The sequence below is a fragment of the Chiloscyllium plagiosum genome, unplaced genomic scaffold (assembly GCF_037043375.1).
Source record: "Chiloscyllium plagiosum isolate Xiang-an unplaced genomic scaffold, Cpla_swu_hap1 HiC_scaffold_50, whole genome shotgun sequence".
Classification (NCBI taxonomy): Eukaryota; Metazoa; Chordata; class Chondrichthyes; order Orectolobiformes; family Hemiscylliidae; genus Chiloscyllium; species Chiloscyllium plagiosum.
Genome location: NW_028270188.1, coordinates 22,365,488 through 22,382,969, shown reverse-complemented (window position 1 = coordinate 22,382,969; position 17,482 = coordinate 22,365,488).

Genomic DNA, 17,482 nt, shown 5'->3' with positions numbered 1-17,482 from the left:
AAAGGAAAAAGCAACCAAATTAGCAACTAAACAGTTTTAGAGAGAAATATTGGACTGAAATTAATGGGCAAAGACAAAGTCAACAGAGATTTATGAAATGGGAATCACATTTGGGAAAGTGGCTTTTAGCAAAATTATGGAGAAGGTATCAATGCAATACGATTGGCATCTCAGAAAGATTTTTGACAAAGCCCCAAGCCTTTTGTGCAAATTCGAATCGTGTGGGACTGGGGCTAATATATGGTCATGGTTTTAGAATGGGAGAGCTGGCAGGAAACAGTGAGTAAGAATAAAACCCTGTTTTTTTAATGGAAGGCTTAGAGGATATAACAAGGATCGAGATTTGACATCAAGCTATTCCCAATACATATCATATCTTTAGTTGAGGGGCTCAAATGCAATATTGCCCAGTCTGCTGACAGTACTAAACGATGTCAGCTTGTGAATGGATGCGGAGGATGTAAAAAAGACTCCAAGGTGATTGAGACAAGTGGAGAGACTGGGCAAATACGTGGTAGATGGAGAGCAATGGGAGAGATGAGATGTTGTGCACTTTGATGGGAACAGTAGAATGGCAGCCTATCATTTGCAAAGGGAGTGGTTGGAAAATGTTGATCTATAAAGGAACTTCAGCTGCATTTTTGTTTTATGTCTGCGCAGCCCTCCGAGTCCATGTAAGGCAGTGAGTTCTGAAGCCAGAAGTCAATACGGGGAATGGCATTGGCACGCTGACCGGTGTATATAGACCCAGCAAGTGGGGAGCTGTCACATTGAAAACGATCTGTATCTCCCTGTCCGCCAGTCAGTGAAAGTAATATTGCAGGAGCAGAAAGCAGGTAGGCAGATAAATGGTGTATTCACCTTCATTTCAGGGGGATTTGAATACGGAGTAAGGGTCATTTACTGCAGCTGTACAGGGCCTTAGTGGGACCTCATCTCAGACACTGTGCAGTATTGTTTGCAGTTTTGGTCTCCTTGCCTCGTAAAGGACAAACCTGATATTGAGGGAGAGCAGTGCAGGATGACCAGACTGATCTCTGGGAGGACAGGCTTGTGTTCGGACCAGAGATTTGGGGTGACTGGGTCTGTATTTCATAGGGATTAGGAAAATGAGTGGAGATATCATTGAAATATATCAAACTCTGACAGTGTGAGACAGATTGGAAGCAGGGATGATAGTTCACTTTATAGAAAACAGTCAAATCGTATTTAATACACAAGCGTTATCAAAGAACTGCGTGTATATTGAATAGAGGAGCCGAAAGCACTATATCAGTTCTTGGTTTATATCTCACAATGTTTAAACATATTATGATATATGAACATTGTATGAGGAAAAGTGCACTGAGGAGATGTTCGGCCATGAACTAGCATGGGGAAAGCTCAATGCCTTAAATGACCTCCTCCTTTCCCGATGTTTCTGTGCAGTCTGTGGGAGAGCTCTGTAAATGTTGTTACATGCTCTCAGATGCTTGGAAGGAGGCCTCTGCAGTGTCGACAGGACTATGTTTCCCATTCCCCTCTCCTCTTCGGTGACTGGACATAGCTGAGTAATTTTCCACATTGGCATGGAGATGTCAGAGCTGGAGCTGGAATGAAACAGCTTCCCCAGTGACTCGGCTTGTTGTGCAGCACAAGTCTTCAGTCCTATTGCAGGAATGGTGTCAGGGCCCATTGTTTTGTCAAATCTACAGTGTTCAGCGGTTTCTTCGTGTCACGTACAGCAATTCGATTTGTTGGAAGTCTGGCATCTGTGAGTCTGTGGGCATCATGATGAGTGTGAGTTGGATCATCCACTCAACACTTCTGGCTGAGGACAGTGCAGACACCACACCCTTGACTTTTTTTCACTAGTGTACAGAGTTGTTCCGATATTTAGGATGAGGATATTTGTGGAGTCCTCTCCTCCAGTAAATTGTTTAATAGTCCACCAACAGTTATGCTTGGATTTAGCAGGACGACGGAGCTTAGATCCGATCTGTTAGTCTTGGGATAATTTCCCCCTCTCCATCAGAAGTTATTCTGCTGTTTGGAATGCAACTAGTCAAGCGTGGTCGCTTTAATGGGTTGTCAATAGGTTTCGGTGCATGTAATTCCGAGCTGGGCATCAGCCCTGTATTCAGTGGCCTAACCTGGTTTCTGATGCGGTAACACATCCATTTTCATATTCTCATTCTGCTTAGGGCATCTCCCTGGTGTCACACTTCTAATTTGTTACTTTAACTCAATCAATTTAAGCTAATAATCTAAATCGTTTCTTTTCCACAATGTCAACTTCTGTATTTGAAGTGAATGTGTTTCCCTCTGTTTTTCTCCCTGACCATGATTAAAAGCTCTGTAGTATCAGTGATGCCAGTCCTTTGCAGTTTCAGAGTGAAGGCACTTGTGCACCATGCGTTATTGTTCAGTTCCCAGTGTACGGCGCTCCATGTTGGGCAGGATGTTTGAGCATCTTTGACATACTTCTTTGGAAATTGTCCAAAAACAGAAAATGCTGAAGAAATTACTGAAAAATGTTGCAGCATCTTCTGGAATGAATGCAGAGTTAAACGTTCAGGTCCAGCGACCCTTTACAAAGCTCCCAGTTTCTCCAGCAATTTTTGTATTTTTATTTCTAGTATCCAGAGTTATTTGTTTTAGTGAAAATTTGTTCTGTGCCTATTCATTTCTGGAGAAACCCAACAGGTCTGTCAGCATCTGCAGAGACAGAGAAAAAGCATTAGCATTTCAAGCCCAGTGTAACACTTCTTCGGAACTGAAAAGGATTGGAAACTGGGATTTTAATCCCTTGTCAGAGGTGGAAGATGGGTGACAGGGAAAAGAGGGTGTGGCAAAGATAAACGGGCTTTTAGAATGCTGAACGAGTGGATGATGCAAAATGTGTTTAAATTAAGGTGTGAATGGGGGAAAGGGGTTCTCTCAATTGAATGCAAGATAAAGAAGACACAACCACACAAGGTCATCGGGAGGCTAGGAGGGAGAATGTTGACTATGTGGCATTATATAGAGCTGGCCATAGATACGTTTTCATAGTCGAGATCATCGCCCCCTTTAGAAAAAGGAATCCAGGTGCTTGACTTCTTATTGGCACTAGTAAGCATTTCATGCTGCCTTAGAATTGTAATATGGAGAAAAACAAATCACTATATGAAGTTTGGGCTGTGTATTGTTTACATGCCATGTTTAATATTGTTTCAAATTTGCAGTGCTTATCTTTAAGTGCTGGTTCTTGAAATTAATATCAGATGGAGTGTAGGAGGTTGGTTGGTGACATCGTAAAAGTTTCTAAAATCATGAGTGATTTGGATAGGTGAATAGACAAGATCTTTCAAACGGCATCGGGGAGTTCAGCCATAGAAGGCACAGGTTTAATGTGATTGATGAAAGATTTAAAAGGAACAGAGGTTGGTTTGGGTATGGAATTAGCTACCAGAGGTAGATGACAGTACAGCTACAACATTTAAAATTCATTTGGAAAAACATATGGATAGGAAACATTTAGAGGCATATGGGCCAAATGAAAGCAGATGGGACAAGCTTAATTTGGAAAACCTGGCCAGCATGGACATTTAGAAAAGCTTCACGCAGGGTCAGAGTGATTTTGTGAAAGGGTAATCATACTTTGCACTGTAAAATCAGGCAAATTATTTCTGGAGATGCCTGAGAATGTAACAAGCGGATTTGATAAAGGGGATCTATTGGACACGAGGATTTCCAGAGATTTTCCACAAGGTATGACAAAATGAAATTCTTACACAACACAGAGGTTCGTAGGATGATGGATAATGTATTAACATGGGATGATCATTGGTTAGCTCATAGCAACCGGAGAGTCATGATTAATGGATCTTCATGGCAAAGGTGTATCTGATGGAGTACCACAGCTATGAGTCCGATGGCATCAAATATTTACAATCTATACTGACAGCCTGAAGGAGGGAGTTGTGTGTAATATACATCCAAGTTTGTGGATGACACTGAGAACCAAAAGGCAGGCTGTTATTTAATGGAGAGGACTTCCAGAAAAGGAGCAGTACAAAGGGATTGGAGCCTTTCAGTGTATGAAACATAAAGTCAGCATGCTGGTGCAGCAAGACGGGTTCCTGGGATGAAAGGTTTGTGTTATTTAGAATCTCTAAAATGGTGAGGTGATTATTCATTGGGCTTTAAATGAATGAAGAGTGATACTGCTGAAAAAAAAACAAGACACAGAGAGGGGTTGACACGGTAGATGTTGAGAAGTTGTTACCATTCCCGGGTGGAGTCTCGAACTCGATGACATAGATACCGAATATGGAACATCGATTTCATTCTGAGATGCAAAGTGATGTCTTCTCTCAGAAGGTAGAGAATGTCTGGAGTTCCCTAACCCAGAGAGCTGTAGAGGGACAACAAACTTGGACAATACAAACACCCAGGGGGTATATACCTAATCCACTCTCATCAAGGAGTGGGCAAGAAAGTGGAGTGGAGCCCTGGAGTAGATCAGCCATGTTCGTATTAAATGACAGGGCAAGCTTGAGGGGCCGAATAGCCTACTGTTGTTCCTATTTATTAATTTCACATGTTATGCTTTTGGACAGTAACTGGCTATTTTCCTGGAAATTGTGTTGTGTCATGCTACATTGAGATGAGTTTACCCTGGGTGGAGTATGGGGGCTGTATTCACAGCGAATCTGGGTCTTGGACACGACTTACATCTGGGGCAGAAGTTACAGAGAAGCCTGGAAACAGGGATTGGGGGTGAGGGTCACTTCCTGATCCAGCCTGGATTTTCCAAGGACATTTCCAAAACTACACCTAACAATCGGAGTGGCCTCGATCTACCTGTGTGTAGCAGGACGGAAGGGCTAATTGGAACATCAGAACACAGGGCTGAGGGACACGAGGAGGCCATTCGGCCCTTTGACACTATTCCACCAATAAATGAGGTCATGGCTCATCTCATTGTGGTCCCAGCTTCACTTTTCTCTCCATGCACCATTATCCCTGATTCACCTGTCTATGGGAAATCAGACGGAGCCAGCCTCGTTATAATATAAAGATTTAGCCATCCCAAACTTCTGAGAAAGAGGATTCCCACTGGAATGAATTCCCACTTTGTGAATATCTTCTCACTCCAGTTGTGACTAAGGATGGAGGGTGTCACCATTTCCTTTTCTAGTCCCACTCCTCCACTGCTTACAACAAGTTTTAAATGGATCCAGGTTGGTGATATGGCCGATGATAAAGTTCTCAGATTGGGTTACGTTCAGTGATAAGAATAAGTCAGGCAGATTTCTTTAGTCAGCCACAAGTTACTAACAGAACTAACGGAGGAATATGGTGTATCTGTGGGTGGCACTGCTTCCTCACATCACCAAAGAGCTGGGTTCAATTCCAACCTTGGGCGACCCCCTAAGTGGAGTTGAACATCCTCCCCATATCTGTGTGGGTTTCCTCTCAGTGCTCCAGTTTCCTGCTACAGTCCAAAGATGTGCAGTTTACAGTGGATTGCCCATAGTACCCCATAGGTTAGGTGGGTTAGTTATGGGAAATACAAAGTTACATGGATAAGGTAGGATGCTGTTTGGTGGATAAGTGCAGACTTAATGGATGGAATGTCCAGCCTCCACACTGTAGAGATTCTATGATAATGACAACAAATTTGGACTATACAAACACCCAGCGGGTATATACCTAATCCAAACTCCTCAACGTCTTATATGTTTCATGCTCATTCCAAAAGTAACCTGTTAAAGCCTTCATAATATCAGCCCTTCACCCCAGGAATACGTGAAATGAAACATCGCTGAATTGCTTCCAATGTATTCTCCTCAAGGTCTTATATGCTTCATTCTCATTCCAGGAGTAACCTGTTAAAACCTTCATAATAAAGCACTTCACCCCAGGAATACATGAAATGAAACATCTCTGAACTGCTTTCAATGTAATACTATCCTTTCTCAGATAAGGAGACACAAAAAAAATCTCACACTCAGATCATAAGGTTTATATTTGATTTCTCAAAGTGCTGAGAGTATTTGGAAGACTCTTCCACACAGAGCATTGGAGGCAGAAATATTGAATATTTTTGAGGCACCGACAGAAGGTTCATGAATAACAACAGAGTCAAGGATTATCGAGGAATGGGCAGCAATGTGCAGTGTGAAGGGAAATGTAGACAGAGGTATCAAATTACACAGGTCCAGAACATCCAGGAATACAACGCAAAATGAAATGATAATATCGATAAAACATTAAGGGGGAATCCAACATGGCGACGTTCCGGAAGGTATGCTCTGCTGGGCTCTGCATCACTGCACGGGCAAAGTGGCTCTCTAACCCATCCCATCCCAGCCATTTACGTAAAATTCAACACTAAAAAAGAAATAGAATCTTTACTATTCCCGTTTTATCAAGTTGAAATGACAAAACAAGGGAAAGGATTAAGTAAGTCCCAACACCGGTGCACCCGTCAGAATAATCGAGCATGCCTGAGGCTGAAGCTGCAACCCATTCTGCTCATTCAATGTACCCAGCTACTCACCAGGCCTTGGTCAATGAGTTCACCAAGTAATTTGAAATGATTGAAGCCATGATTGATGAAGGGTTCAGCAGTGGACACAGCCGCTCTCAGCCGTGCTTCAAAAACATGAGCAGCAACTTGACAGCCTTGGAAACAGAACAGACGATGTTAAGCGCCGAACTGCAGTGACAGAGACCGCGATCGATTCCTTTCAGGAGAGGATCCTCGCCTTTGAAAAACAGGTCCATACCTTAACTGAACATGACGACCACCTCGAGAACAGGGGTAGGATGAAGAATGTTCACATCGTCCGTTTGCTGGACAGGACGGAAGGTGGTCAGCCAGTGAGTTTATTGAGAACTGGCTGCCGCGATTCCTTCACTTCGAAGCTGAAGAGAGACGGGTGAAGAGCGAGACAGTTCATCGGGTTACAGCGCGGAGGTCAGACTCAGACCAGCGCCCTCGCCCTGTCCTTGTGCAGTTACATAGTTATGGGGATAAACAAAGACTGATGGAATCTCCAGAACCCAGTGGAAAGATCCGATGGGTTTAACTCACGAGGGCTCCAGTATTATGTTCTTTCAGGACTTTTCAACAGCGGTGATTCAGGAAAGAAAATCTTATGTTGATATCAAGAGATATATAAGGGAACTCGGGATTCAGTATTCCTTACGGTTCACAGCAATGCTCCACATTGCTTTCAATGAATCCATTCACTCTTCTGACTCTCCAGAGAAAGCGAAACCTTTGTGGACATTTTAAAGTAAGATGAATGTTTAGATAATCATGTTTCTCTCTTAAAGAAATTTTCTTGGACTTTTATGGTATTAACCAGTGTTAAATTATAGTCGAGATGGGTAGAGTACTCACTTCTAACTTCTTCATTAGTATTACTACTCTGTTTCTCTTTCCTTGCTTGTGTCTGGGGTGTGGCTCAAGCTGGAGCGGGTTACAAAAGTAGTTGTGATGACTAAATACCGACCAAAGGGCAGTTGAAGCTCGATTTTTGTTGTTAATTGCCCTGGATGTCATATTGGTAGCGAGCAGAAGATAAAGTTTTGGGATATGTAACCGTCCCCACTGGGCGGGCGTGGGGTAAATTCCCTACCGAGTGTCATTGACATTTTGGATTTTGTTTCTTTTTTTATGTGTTTAGTTTTGGAAAGTTTTGAGAGCTTGATAGATGTAGTAGTCTTAGGTTGTATTGTTTTTACGCTCTATGAGTTTTTTTTCATTCATGATCAGTGATGTGTAATTCGATTTCTTCCTCTCTCGAGCTCAAATGTTGCTACAGTGTGTGATGGATAATGATGTGCTTAAATGGTGTACCTGGAACAATAAGCGGAGCCATCGTCTAGTCAAGAAGTAAAATGTACTTTCTAGTCTTAGAAAGGAGAGTCGTGGGTGTTGTCCTATTGCAGAAGATGCACCTTGATGACAAGGAGCAGTTGACTTTACAGCAGGGCGGGTTTGATCGGGTTTATTTCTCGTTTTTTAATAGTAGGAGTAGGGGAGAAGCCACACTGGATAGGAAGAATCTTCCAGTTAAATTACTAGATTATATAAGACATTAACAGGAGGATCATAATCCCCAAACCCTTGAACTATGGGAAAGAATACAGTATTTTGAAAGATTATTGCCTCCCGGCGCACCCTCTTAAAACCGTGGTAGATGCATTTTCCAAATTAAGTTATCTTGCCTCGTGGTGCATTAGTGTAGATGATTTCAACCGTCTTACGTACCCCACAGTGGACAGAATGTCCAAAGGTTCCCCAATGCCCTCGTTATAATGTAAGCAATTAGTTGATTCTTGTGCCGAACCAGAGCTGGTGGATGTCTGGAGGCAGATCTATCTCACAAGTAGGGACTTTATTTTCTCCTTTAACCCGCAGAAATGACACACGAAGTTTGATCTCTTCCACATCCCTGCAACAATCTTAGATTGTTGGCATCCTGCATAATTGCGATAATTACCTTTTCTGACCATGAAGCAATATAACAGTTTCGAAATGCTGGCGAATGGATCCCTTTTTTTCTTATGGCTAGTTAGTTCATTGAGTATTTCTGTAATGATTTCAGATCTTTCTTAGCCATTAATTCAGATTCAACCAGTAACCCATCCATTCTATGGGAAACTGCTAACGCTCATGCCAAGGGAATAATTATTCCTCAGGAAGTGGCAGAAGGGGGAGCAGCAAAGTTTGTTTGAAACACGGCTGAGGACAGCCGAGATGGCATACTCTGATAGACCCTCAGTGGCTAAGATGCAGAGGATCATAACGTTTCGGTCTACAGTGAATTCCACACTCACACAGACATCCAAGAAGGAACTTACTTTTGCAAAACAAAGGCTGTTTGAACGTCGTGATAAGCCAGGCAAGTATTTAGCCTAACTTGCCAGGAAAACGAGCGCCCCCTCAAGCCATTACCTCAATTTGGGAAGGTACTAGGATCCTTCCATCCGATTCCAAAAAGATTAATGCAGCCTGTCCGAGATTTTTCTCCGAATTATTTCAGACTGATCATTTTGAGGATAGATGGATTAAGATGGAGTCATTTTTCAAGAACTTGGGCTTTCCAGGAGTATCCCCTGAATAAGTGTTGTGTCTTAATGCACCATTGTCAGCGCAGGAGGGTGGGAAGCTGCTTCAGAATGTAAAGGTGCACGTTCTTGATGGATTTCCTAGTGAATTTTATAAATAATTTATAAACCAATTGTTTGGGCTGAAGTTTAACATGTTCTGTCACTCATACAGTCAGGAACCCCTCCCTCCAGCCTTCAGAGAGGCTCATATCTCTCTGATGCTTAAGAATGGAACACCCTGGAGGATTGTGCTTCTTAAACGCCAATCTCAATGTTGGTTTTAAATGTTGGTTTTAATCCCGTCTGAAACCCGTTCATTAAGGTTAGAAACTTTGCGGCCTTCCGTTGCCAAAGAGGTCGAAACATTCTTTATAAAGGGCCGCAGATCTTCCTACAATGTTAAGTGGTTACTCAATATGATCCAAGAGTGTCAACATCAATCTGTGCAAGGATTATTGATCTCTTCAGATGAGAGAAGGCATTTGTTTGAGTTGAGTGGTCGGATCTCTTCTGTACATTAGAACAGTTTGGTCTATGCAAAGTTTTTATCAAGTAGGTGAGGATCCTTTACTGCGATCCTTTGGCTGCGGTTCTCACTAATGGCGTGCCAACCAGAAATAAGAACATTTCTCCAGGCAGCCGACAAGGTTGACACCTTTTGCCATTGTTGTTTATGTTGGTGATTGAGCCACTGGCGGAGGCCAAGCCGAGGGATGCCAATATATCTGCCCCAGAAGTGGGATAGGAGTCATCTAAGATTACATTGTATGCAGATGAGGGTGTTATGTTCTTTGTCAAATCCCACAATTTCGGTAGTTCATGTGATGCAATGCAATAATTCACTTGTTGCCTTTCCGGGCGATAAGATTAATTTTATAAAGTTGGAGGCCATGCCTATGGGAGGTCGTAGGGAAATAGTTAATAGTGAGGGCAAATCCTGGTTTCCTTTTAACTGGTCACTGAAGTGGTTTCCCTACTTCAGTATATTAATTGCATCTGTCTTTCATCATTTATTTAGCGTGAACTGTGTCCATTTGTTTGACAAAATTAAACAAGACCTTCAAAGATGGGAGGTATTTCCAATATCCTGACTCGGTCGGATAGCTGTTATTAAAATGAATGTCCTTCCTCATTTCCTACACCCGCGTGAATGTTTTCTTTGATCTTTCCCAGACAAGTAAGGACTGTGGGCGGCACGGTGGCACAGTGGTTAGTGCTGCTGCCTTACAGTGCCAGTGACCCCGTTCAATTCCCACCTCAGGAGTCTGACTGCGTGGAGTTTGCATATTCTCCAGGTGCTCCGGTTTCCTCCAAAAATGTGTAGGTTAGGTGAATGGGACGTGCTAAATTGACCTAGTGTTAGGTGAGTGGATAAATGTAGGGGAGTGGGTTGGAGGTCGGAGTGGACTTGTTGGGCCGAAGAGGTTTTTTTGTAGAAAAAAAAAGGCTGGTTTAGCTCTCTTATTTGGCACCATAAGCGATTCTTTATCAAGCTAACAAAGTTGCAACTGTCCCACAGATTATGGGGAGTAGATCTCCCCGATTAAAAGCAATCTAATAAGTTTCTTTTCATCGTATGTCAGTCCCTGGGCCGCTGAGGTCTCGGCATCAATTGAGCCCTCTCAGACAAAGTGAACCCTTATTAGTCTGTTGTTCTTAGGTCAAATGACAACGTTCATGGAGTATTGTTATAAACGAATGAAGAACAATACTGTTACAACTTGAAGGACAATGCGTCAGATCGAGGGCAATACAGCCAAAACCATACTTCTTACCCCTATAATTGTTATACCGGGTTGTCAACCGAGGATGTTGGGTTCCAGATTTAAACTGTTGGCAGCGAGGGGGTACCTTGCTTGGGTGATTTAGAATTAATAGAATCACTACAGTGTGGAAACAGGTCCTTGGGCCCACAAGTCCACTTCGACCCTCTGAAGAGTAACCCACCCAGACCCATTCCCCTACCATCCTATATTTACTCTGACTAATGCCCCAATTTACAGATCCTGGAACTCTTTGAGCAATTTAGCAATGGCCAATTCATCTAACCTGCACATCTTTGTGACTGTGGGAGGAACCCTACGCAGACACCGTTGAGATTATACTAACTCCACACAGCCAGTCACCCAAGGCTGGAAACAAACCCGTGACCCTGGTGCTGTGAGTCAGCAGTGCAAGCCACTGAGCCACCACGTGTTATTTGAGGGAGAAACAATGATATCATTTGGTCAAATAATTCGTAAGTATGGACTCCCTCGTCGAGACTTTTCTTTTTTTTCCAGATTAGAGATTTGATTTTAAAAAACTTTTAACAGACACTTATAGATCCGATACAGAGAAGTGGGTTCTTTTTGCTAAGAATACACTCTCTGTCAGCACCGTTTATCAATAGTTGGATAGTGTCCCCTCAGACAAGACTGTGCAGCTTCGTAACATCTGTGCGAGAGAGTTGGGGGTTTAGATCTCTTCGGAGACATGGGAGGATATTTGTGAAAATGCTCGAAGGATTTTGATCTCTAATAGGACCCATTCTGTGCAGTTGAAAATTCTTCATCGGGTCTATCTGACACCAGATTTTTTCTCAAAATTCAAAGTGAGATTCTCTTCAGCATGTCCTAAATGCAGAATGACTACAACCACTCTTACTCATTGCATGTGGTCCTGCTGCAGGCTTCGTATATATTGGAGCACTGTGTCAGGTGTTGTAGAGTGCGTCTTGGGGACCGAATTGTAGATGGACCCGGTTTCTCTCTTCCTGAGCCTGCCCAGAGTATCTTACGCAGATGTACATGGGAAAAAAATCCTTACTTTCTGTGCTAGGAAACATATTCTGTTGTGTTGGATGCCTGAAAACTCTTCGGGGCTGTTGGGTCTTTGTCAGCTCCGCATGGAAAATATCCCTTTGGCTTTTCTCACCAGTATGGTGCACCAAAAAACAGAGATTAATTTAAGTCATAGAGTCATAGAAATGTAAAGCATGGAAACAGACCCTTCAGTCCAACCCCTCCATGCCGCCCACATATCCCAAACCAATCTCGTCCCATCTGCCAGCACCCGGCCCATAACATTCCAAACCCTTCCTATTTATTTACCCACGCAAATGCCTCTTAAATGTTGCACTTGTATCAGCCTCCCCCACTTCACCTGACAGCTCATTCCATACACGTACCACCCTCTGTGTGAAATAGTTGCCCCGTAGGTGTCTTTTATATCTTTCCCCTCTCACCCTAAACCTATGCCCTCTGGTTCTGGACTCCCCGACCCCAGGGAAAATACTTTACCTAATTACCCTATCCATGCCCATCATAAGTTTGTAAACCTCTATACTATCACAGCTCATCCTCTGATGCTCAGGGAAAATAACCCCAACGTGTTCAGCTTCTCTCTATTGCTCAAATCCTGTAACCCTGGCAACATCCTTGTAAATCTTTTCTGAACCCTTTCAAGTTTCACAACATATTTCCGATAGGAAGGAGACCAGAATTGCACGCAATTTTACAACAGTGGCCTAACCAATGTCCTGTACAGCCGCAACATGATCTTTCAACTCCTGTACTCAATACTCTGATCAATAAAGGAAAGCATGCCAACGCCTTCTTCACTATCCTAGCTACCTGCGACTCTACTTTCAAGGAGCTATGAACCTACACTCCAAGGTCTCTTTGTTCAGGAATACTCCCTGCGACCTTACCATTAAATGTAGAAGTCCTGCTAACATTTGCTTTCCCAAAATGCAGCACCTCTCATTTATCTGAATTAAAATCCATCTGCCACTTCTCAGCCCATTGATCATTTGGTCAAGATCCCGTTGTAATCTGAGGTGACCCTCTTCGCTGTCCACTACACCTCCAATTTTGGTGTCATCTGCAAACTTACTAACTGTGACTCTTATGCTCGCATCTAAATCATTTATGTAAATGACAAAAAGTAGTGAATCCAGCACCGATCCTGGTGGCACTGCACTGGTCACAGGCCTCCAGTCTTAAAAACAACCCTCCATCACTACCCTCTGTCTTTTACCTTTGAGCCAGTTCTATATCCAATTGGCTAGTTCTCCCTGTATTCCATGAGCTCTAACCTTGCTAATCAGTCTCCCTTATCAAAACACTTACTGAAGTCCATATAGATCACATCTATCCCTTTTCCCTCATCAATCCTCTTTATTACTTCCTCAAAAAACTCAATCAAGTTTGTGAGACATGATTTCTCACGCACAAAGCCATGTTGACTATCTCTAATCAGTCCTTGCCTTTCCAAATACATGCACATCCTGACCCTCAGGATTCCTTACAACAACTTGCACACCACCAACGTCAGGTTCACTGGTCTATAGTTCCCTGGCGTGTCCTTACCACCCTTCTTAAACAATGGTACCACGTTAGCCAACCTCCAGTCTTACGGCACCTCACCTGTGACTATCCATATTGCAAATATCTCAGCAAGAGGCCCAGCAATCTCTTCTCTAGCTTCCCACAGAGTTCTAAGGTACACCTGATCTGGTCCTGGGGACCCGTTTCAAGACATCCAGCACTTCCTCCTCTGTAATATGGACATTTTGCAAGGTGTCACCATCTATTTCCCTACATTTTATATCATCCACTGTAATAACTGATGCAAAATACTTATATAGTATCTCCCCCTTACTTCCTGTGCCAGGAAAAATATTCTGTCATGTTGGATGTCTGAAAATACCCCCGGGTCTGTTGGGTGCTTGTAAGGTCATCACGGAGAATATAAATTTGGACTTTCTCACCAGTATAGTGCACCAAAAAGCAGAGATTTATATAAGATATGGCAACCCTTTTTGGATTGCTGCGATACAGGCTCATCTGCCACAATAACAACTGCTTTTCTATAGCTATGACGATATTGTCTAATGAATCTAATATGAAGAATTATGAACATATGCATGTGTAATGCTCTCGAAGAACGAGAACTATCGTTTTGTTATGCTGAGCTGTATTATTTATTTATTGCTTTTTTTTGTTTTTCTTCGATCTGTTTAGACACGTTAACTTATATTGTATGTACATGCAATTGGGTGTAATTTTGTTCAGTTGTTTGAGTTGTTTTGTTATTTGTTCAATATAACAATAAAAATCTCTTTTTCAATAAAATATTTTGTTAAAAAATTAAAACGCGAACTTTGATAGAATAGAATCCCAAAGAACTCTCATTAGAGAGAATACGCATGGTGGTTTATCCTGAGGGTCGCCGCACCTCGGATGATGGGGTGAGGTTGAGATAGCGTCCCCTTCATGGTCGTCTCTGTCAGTGTGGGGAATTGAACCTGCGCTGGTGTCCACCCTCTGCATCACAAACCAAACAACCAGCCAAATGAGTGGGAAACTGTGTAACTGTTTCACACAGAATCAGTCACAGAAAAAGGGCAAGAGAAACTTTCATGACAAGGTAAAAGGTATATTTGAGATAATCGTCTTGATAACGGCTGAGGATAAAAATGTTCTCTGCTAGAAATTGTATTTATCACGAGTCAAGTTTTTGGAAGCTCTCTTTGGCTGAATGCAATAAGGTGAGGAGAAAGTGAGGTCTGCAGATGCTGGAGATCAGAGCTGGAAATGTGTTGCTGGAAAAGCGCAGCAGGTCAGGCAGCATCCAGGGAACAGGAGAATCGACGTTTCGGGCATAAGCCCTTCTTCTCCTGAAGAAGGGCTTATGCCCGAAACGTCGATTCTCCTGTTCCCTGGATGCTGCCTGACCTGCTGCGCTTTTCCAGCAACACATTTCCTGCAATAAGGTGAGACAAGTGAAATAACCAGGTTGACTAATTGTGAATGGAAATCGATAACCATAAAATAAGTGCATGTTTCTGATTGGTCTGTGGAAAGCATGCTGACTGTTGCATGAATTTACAAAGCAGATGAAATATATTGTTAGGAGAGTCCATCCCCATGGGAAATGTCTTGTGAACACATGCGAGAAGAAACCTGGGGTAAAAAGTGCCTGAGAATCGTCTGCTCGATAACAGGAACCTGGGGTTGAATGACTGAAAGTTCCTGTAACAGGATCTAAAAATACCATCAGATCACTCCTGAATGTTGGAGCATATTTGATGTACTGAATGGCCTCATGATAGATTTTAATTATGTGTGATTTGAAAAATGTACATCTCTACTCCATCCTTTCACGTGTTACACACTGGGGCACAGCCGTCTTTCTGTAAGTGGGAATAAGTTGGAACATTACCTGGAACATTCTATAATTGGCATTCTCCAGAATATTTTATAACTGTGTGGAGGGCATTAGAAAGGCAAGAGAGAAAGAGAGGGAAGGTGATGTATGCAGTAGTGAGAGTGGTGGAGCATGAGCCTTGTTCGGGGGCCGGTGCTATATCAGACATACAGTGAGTGTGAGGGAGCAGAGAGAATATGGTGACCCTTACCCTGACAGAGCAGGGAAGGTTACTGATGCTTGTCCTGTTTTGCTGGACATTTCCTCAGACCGCAGCTTCTGCACTGAGCTGGGTGAGGAGCTCAGACCAGGCTCGGTGCATCTGGTGGTGTTATCCCTCTGGGAAGAGAATTGTCCCCCTCTGTACTAGCCCATCCACCAGGACCTTCGTGCCGCTGTCGACAAACCGTGGTGTAATTTCCCCTTAGCTGCCATGGTGAGTACCTCCAGTCATGATGGGTGGGAGAATCGGGCTGGCATTGAATGAGAGGGACACCATGGGGTGGGGTGGGTAGTTAATGAGATGGGTTTGGTAAGATAGCACCAGGAAACTAGCTCGGCCTCGTGCAGACAATCCCTCTGTCACACTCAATGAAAATGTCACTGAACAGTTTTTTTTTGTTAGATTCGGCCCAGCTGCAGACCAAATGCTCATCCAAAACTCTCCATCGCCTGAACTCACAGTAATATCCCTTTCTCTCATAATTCTTCATAATACTCACCCATGTTGCATGATACTATCGAAATGTCTTCATTTCAGCATTCTGCAACCTGTGAACATATCCTTCCATGACATCTCCCCCTTCTGACTCCACTCCAAAACACTCATTTACAGTCATATTACACAATCACTGACAGTATGATTGACCATTTGGCCCGGCTGGTCCATGCCAACCAAAATGTCAATCCACACTCTCCCCATTTCCCTGCCCTTATTCGGTATCCCTCTAATCCTTGCCTATCTCTGTATTTGTCCAAATGCCTTTTCAATGTTGTTATTGTACCCATCTCAATCACTTCCAGTGGCAGCTCAGTTCATATGCGGACCACCCTCTGTGTGAAAAGGTTGCCACTCAAGTTCCTTTCTTTATATATATATTTTTTTTTTCTTTCCAAACATTAACGGATGTCCTCTTGTCCTCGATTCCCCAACTTTGGGAAAAAAAGTTGAAGTATTCACCCCATGCACGCCTCTCATGATTTGATAAGATTTGCACTTCTATAAGAACCCCCTCAGTTTCATAGAACATAGAACATAGAAGAATACAGCGCAGTACAGGCCCTTGGGCCCTCAATTTTGCGCCGATCCAAGCCCACCTAACCTACACTAGCCCACTATCCTCCATATGCCTATCCCATGCCCGCTTAAATGCCCATAATGAGGGAGAGTCCACCACTGCTACCGCCAGGGCATTCCAAGAACTCACGACTCGCTGAGTAAAGAACCTACCCCTAACATCTGTCCTATACCTACGCCCCATTAATTTCAAGCTATGTCCCCTGGTAATAGCTGACTCCATACGTGGAAAAAGATTCTCACTGTCGACCCTATCTAAACCCCTAATCATCTTGTACACCTCTGTCAAGTCACCCCTAAACCTTCTTTTCTCCAATGAAAACAACCCCAAGTGCCTCAGCCTTTCCTCATACGATCTTTCTACCATACCAGGCAACATCCTGGTAAACCTCCTCTGCACCCGTTCCAGTGCCTCCACATCCTTCCTATAGTATGGCGACCAATACTGCACACAATACTCCAGATGCGGCTGCACCAGAGTCTTATACAACTGCAACATGACCTCTGTACTCCGGAACTCAATTCCTCTACCAATAAAAGCCAGTACGCCATATGCCTTCTTCACCGCACTATTTACCTGGGTGGCAACTTTCACAGATCTGTGTACATGGACACCAAGATCCCTCTGCTCATCCACACTACCAAGTATCCGACCATTAGCCCAGTACCCCATCTTTTTGTTACTCTTACCAAAGTGAATCACCTCACACTTAGCGACATTGAACTCCATGAACTTTCATTCGCTGTAAAGAAATAAGTTCAAAACTATCCAACCTCTGCCTATACCTTAGAGCCTTTAACCCAGGAAACGTCTTTGTAAATTTCTTCTACACTCTTTCTAGTTCAATAATATCCTTTCTAGAGCAAGGTGAACAAAACTGAACTCAATACTCCAACTGC